This window comes from Panthera leo, chromosome A2 (assembly GCF_018350215.1).
Source record: "Panthera leo isolate Ple1 chromosome A2, P.leo_Ple1_pat1.1, whole genome shotgun sequence".
In the NCBI taxonomy this organism is placed as follows: Eukaryota; Metazoa; Chordata; class Mammalia; order Carnivora; family Felidae; genus Panthera; species Panthera leo.
This window is the reverse complement of record NC_056680.1, coordinates 161,971,215-161,976,667: the sequence shown is the minus strand read 5'-3', so window position 1 is coordinate 161,976,667 and position 5,453 is coordinate 161,971,215. Positions and strand designations below refer to the sequence as shown.

General features: G+C 58.8%; 1 long non-coding RNA gene across 2 annotated transcripts; it reads left to right on the top strand.

The window, feature by feature from the left end:
- Positions 1-4,917, top strand: LOC122213018. 2 transcript variants are annotated; one of them, XR_006199385.1, is made up of 3 exons: positions 1-687; positions 814-926; positions 4,540-4,917. It is a non-coding gene; the product is annotated as an uncharacterized LOC122213018 (long non-coding RNA). The 2 variants fall into 2 exon arrangements; XR_006199386.1 differs by lacking the exon at positions 4,540-4,917 and adding an exon at positions 3,143-3,731.
- Positions 4,918-5,453: the final 536 nt, after the last annotated feature.

Genomic DNA, 5,453 nt, shown 5'->3' with positions numbered 1-5,453 from the left:
TGGGAGAGGCCAGAAGGCCCTGGGGAAGAGTTTTTCCCAGACGCCGAAATTAATAGGATATCTAACATATCTGAATCTACACAACTTGTAAACCGGGAAGAATTGGGGGATAAAACAGTAACGAGTGCATAGAGAGCTCGGCAAAAGCAAATGCAAGGCAATGACGAAATCCAGAGAAAACGAAAAGTTACAGCAGAAGGAAAAATTAATCATGGCTCATCCGTGAATAGTAGTTAACTGTTACCCGAAACTCCGAAAATTACTCTAACCCAGAAGAAGTCACAACTGGGAGGATGAAGGGCCAGAAAGTCTAGGGTGCCAAGGGTGAAGAGACCAGAAGTGGAGGGGTGAAGGGTGAAGGAGACAGGAAGTCTAAGGGGGTGGAAAGTGATGAGATGATGGGTGTGTGTGTGTGTGTGTGTGTGTGCGCGCGTGCGTGTGTGTAGGAGACCAGAAGTGGAGGGGTGAAGGGTGAAGAGTGAAGGAGACCGGAAGCGTAAGGGGGTGGAAGGTGAGAGGTGAAGGAGACCGGAAGTAAAGGGGGTGAAAGGTGTACGAAGACAGGAAGTGTCAGGGGGTGAAGAGTGAAAAATGTAGAAGAGCCAAATTGTCACGGGCTATTCTCAGTTTCAAACACCCAGAGTGGAAAAAGCTAGAAATATAAGCCTGTTCTTTGGTGATAGGGAGGTAAGTAACAAAAGAATCAGCTAGAAGAGTTGAGCGCTCCCACTGTGGAGAGCAGGAAGTAGGGAGGGGGGAAATGCTCTTGTAAGTATTTGCCTTTAAACTGTGACGTTTCGGTACAAACCACAGAAAGGGAGACCCCGATGAGTCGACTGGATGTGCCGTGTGCGGCGGCCGGGCCTACTCGCCACCCTCGGGAGGGCCCCCAGCGAGCGTGGAGGACGGAACCCCCGCAATCACCGGTCAGTCTCGTCATTCACACCCCACGGCTGCTGTGGCTCGGGGAGTGGGGAGTGAGGGGCAGAGGTGGGCCCTGGGAGGCCAAGGTTGGGCTGGGGTGCCGAGGGGCCTTCCGGGGGTCAGGGCAGCACCGGGTGGGCCCGCGCGTTCCGTGCTGTGGGGTCCGGCTTGGGTTTGGAGAGCCCCCAGCGCCCGGTGCCCCCCCGGGGCCCAGGGAACCTCAGAGGCTGTTGGTCCCGCGACGGCCGCCAGGTGGCGCCAGAGCCCGCGCCAGCTCGCAGCCTCCGAGCCCGGCCTCCCGGGCGCCCAGGCCAAAGCCGGCGGGTGAGGGGGGGTCGGGTCTCCCGGTGAGCGTCTCCCTCGCCCCCACCCCCACCCCCACCTCGGCATCTCCCGGGGAGATTTTTTCCCAGCGGAAAATTTCAAATACCTGCAAAAACAGACCGAACGGTATTACGAAAAGCTGATTCCGTTTCTCTTACTCCTCCGCCCGTGTCCCCACCACCCTGTTTGTTTCTAAAAGCGAATCTCAGACATCCCATCATTTCATCTGTAAATATCTCAGCTGGCAACTCTAGCAAAAAGGACGCAAAACAGATCATAGTCGCATCATTGCCACCAACGTTGAACAAACGGAAGGCCTGGGTCAGGAATGCGGGGAATGGGGAAGGGGGCAGGCATCTTCAGGATCAGGTAGGGAGCCAGGAGCTCCAGACATGACACGGGGTGGCTTGTTTGGGGAGAGGAAGCCCCCCTGCCCGGTGCTCACCGCGGACTCCTGCAGCGCTGGGTCAGATGGACGATGCGAGGCGCAGGCTGGGGGGCCCTGGTCCTGCCCACCCCTCCCCACCCCTGGACACTCTCTTCTGCCACCAGACATTTTCAGTTCAGCTGGACAGTGAGGGGAATGCGAAGGAGAACTAGGAATGCGGATCGCCAGTCCCTTCCGGGGCTTTTCTGTCTCGTCCCATAAATTCTGTGCTTTTCTTTTTTTTTCTTTTTTACCTTTATTTATGTTGAGACAGAGAGCCCGCCAGCGGGGGAGGGGCAGAGAGGGAGAAAGAGAACCCCAAGCAGGCTCACGCTGGCTGCCAGCCCAGAGCCCGACGTGGGGCTTGCTTGAACCCACGAATCCTGAGATTATCATGACCTGAGCCGAAATCGAGTCGGACGCTCAGCCAACCGAGCCACCCAGGCGCCCCAATTCAGTGCTATTCTTAAGGCTTAAATCCTGGGCGCCTCTCTCTACTCAGCTGGTCCAATGTTCCTGAAGGACCGCCCAGCCCATCTCTCCTACCCCTCCTGACTCCCTCCTGGAGCTGATCCTCCTCTGGGTGACTGAAGCCAAGGACCTGGGCCCCTCTGCTCCTCCCTTGTGTCTTTTTACATCTCTGCATTTTATGGCCAGCCACTCCCAGGAGCAGGGGGCGGGGGGGGGGGGGGGGGGGGTAGGAGGTGTGTGTGGGGGGGTGACAGCAAGCACATGAGGCCCGTTGTCAAGCCTTGAATTTCCCCTGATCTCCAGCAGAATGCTGCACGGAGCTCTAAGGCGGGGCTCGGGGTCACGGACCCAGGCTGAGGCCTAGCTCTGCCCGACAAGCTGGCTGACCTTGAACAGGCTCCTTCACCTTGCCCGGGTGCAGGGCGGAGACAGGGGTACCAATAGTAGTTCTGAAGCTCCGAGGGACAATCTTCAATGCTGAACTCAGTGCACGGCCCTCGGTGACGTTCTCATTAAATCAGCCGCTCCCAGAGCCCCTTCTCCGACTGGCCGCTCGTTCCAGGATCTTTCTGCTCATTCATTCCTCCCTCTCGACAAGCGTGTGTTGAGCACCTACTGTGTGCTAAGCGCTAGGGATGCTGCGGTGAGCAAAACGGAGCTGATGCCTGCCCCCGCCCAGCGCTGGGTTTGAGAAGACACAGTCCAGCAGGGGCCATGCAGGTCGCGAGCGGGCGGTGCGGGTTGGGGGGGGGGGGGGTACGGCCTTCTGGAGGAGCAGGGCTTTCCCAGGTGAGATGTGCTGGCGGGTGGCCCCGAGCTGGGCTCACCTGACCTGTTCAGGCAAACCTGGGGAAGGCCCGGGCTCTCTCCTGACCCCCCCCCCCCCAGGCCCCGCCCCCCCAGGGGAAAGGGTGGCCCTGCTGGTTCCCTGACACCGTGCCCAGCGTGGACCCCTCTCTCTCCTTGGTGTGATGCTGCTCTCTTCTCCCAGCTCAGGTGGTGGAAGACGGGGCCCCGGAAGCTTGAGGAAGCTCGTTGCAGCCCAGCCCCCCGGGGAGACACTGAGTCCATCAGAATTCCCCTCTGCCACCCTCGACTGGTCATCGGTGGCCCGTCGGGCCACGGGGCCCCCCTGCAACCGTAAGGACGCAGGGAGAGGTGGGCGAGTGCGGAGGGCCTGGCTCCCCCGGTGCTCCTCTGAGCCCACCAGCAGGACTTTCTCTTCCCCCACCCAAGGGGGCCCACTGCGCTTTTCGTAGATAAGGAAAACCGAGGCACGGGGAGGTGGGTTCGTTTCCCGCGGCTGCCGTCACGCGTCACCACACACTTAGCAGTTTAGAAGCACAGAGACGTGTTCTCTCTCCGAGGCTGACCCCAGGATGGCAGGGCCGTGCTCCCGCCGGAGGCTCCAGGGGCGAGGCTCCTCTGTGCCTCTTGTAGCTTCTGGCGGCTGCCGGCTCTCCTTGGCTCGTGGTCACGGTCACTCCAGTCTGCAAGGCCGGCATCTACACGTCCCTCTCAGCTCCACCTTCGTGGCGCCTTCTGCCCTGGGTGTGCGTCAGGTCCCCCACCCCCACCCCCACCCCGCCTCTCTCTTCTGAGGACATTTGTGATTACATTTGGGGCCGCCAGATATAGCCCGGGACAGGCTCTCCATTGTCAGCATCCTTAATTTAGTCCCAACAGCAAAGGCCCGTTTCCAAATAAGGTAACATTTACAGTTCGCACTCGTTAGGACCTGGTGTCTTTGGGAGGCTCTGTCAGTCCCCGATGGGGAGTCCGTAACTTGCCCGATGTCACACAGCGGATTAAGTGGTGAAGCTGATAGCTAAACCCCAGTCTGCCAGCCAGACTGAAAGCCCCCTGCTCTTGAGACATTCTTATTCCCTTGTGCTCCGGAAGCTTCTTTGGTTTCTTCTTTTTCAATGTTTATTTGTTTTTGAGAGAGAGAGAGTATGCGTGCATGCTAGTGGGGGCAGGGCAGAGAGTGAGGGGACAGAGGATCTGAAGCGGGCTCCTTTGCTGACAGCAGCTAGCCCCACGGCAGTGGGGGGAGGGGGGGCTCGAACTCATGACCTCAGGAGCCGTGAGATCGTGACCTGAGCCGAAGTTGGATGCTCAACCGACTGAGCCACCCAGGCGCCCCGTGCTCCAGAAGTTTCTATTCGGAGGCCACCCTCAGAACAATGTGTTCCCTCCTCAGCCCTGGTCGCCGACCGGTCACGTGGGTTGAGGGATACCGTCAAAGCTTGCCTGCCATAAGGCATTTCCTCTCCTGGCCTTTCCCAGCCCAAGTCCGTAACCCTGCTGAGAGCTCGGGGTACTCGCAGGGACAACCCGTGGAGCAGTGGAGGCCGTCATCCCGTTCACTCACTCATTCCTTCGCGCCACAGGCATTTGGCATCACCCGTCAGGAGTGCCGGGATCAGGAAACATCCTGGCTGACCCACGGTGGGCAGGGCCGGGGAAACCACAGCGGAGTTTGGGGAGAGCGGAGCCTGAGGACGCTGAGGACCGCGTCTCATCCTTCTCTCGTATCTCCAAAACCAGAACCAGAAAGGGGGAGCCACGTAAAATCAAGCGCTGAATTAATGAAACTCACGTTGATCGTCAGCTGCTGTGACTGTTAGCAAAAGAGATAACCGGTGTGTTATCTCCTGATGGAAGAACACGGCATGGCCTCCCCGTGGTGCAACCAGCAAGATCCGGGCTGGGAGGGGCGCCTGGGGGGCCCAGTCGGGTAAGCATCGAACCTCGGGCTCAGGTCAGGATCTCATGAGCCCCGCGTCGGGCTCTGCGCCGACAGCTCGGAGCCCGGAGCCTGCTTCGGATTCTCTGTCTCCCTCGCTCTCTGCCCCTCCCCCACTCATGCTCTGCCTCTTTCTCTCTCACAAGTAAACATGAAAAACTGAAAAAAAAAAAAAAAGAGAGAGAGAGAGAGAGAGAGAGAGAGAGAGAGAAAGACCCAGGCTGGGAGACACCCTGCAGGGCAAATGACCCAGTTCCTTCGCAGGTGCATGTGCTCGTGCATGCACACACACAAACACACATACCCACTGAGTCAAGAAACCTACGGGGTAAAAGAAGCCTGACAGACGTACCCAGCGATTTCAACACGTGAACTTATTTGAATCCTGATTCCGGGGCATCTGGGTGGCTCGGTCGATGAAGCGTCCAGCTTTGGCTCGGGTCATGATCTCACGCTTCATGGGTTCGAGCCCCGTGTCAGGCTCTCTGCTCTCAGCCCAGAACCTGCTCCATATCCTCTGTCCCCCTCTCTGCCCCTCCCCTGCTGGCTCTCTCTCTC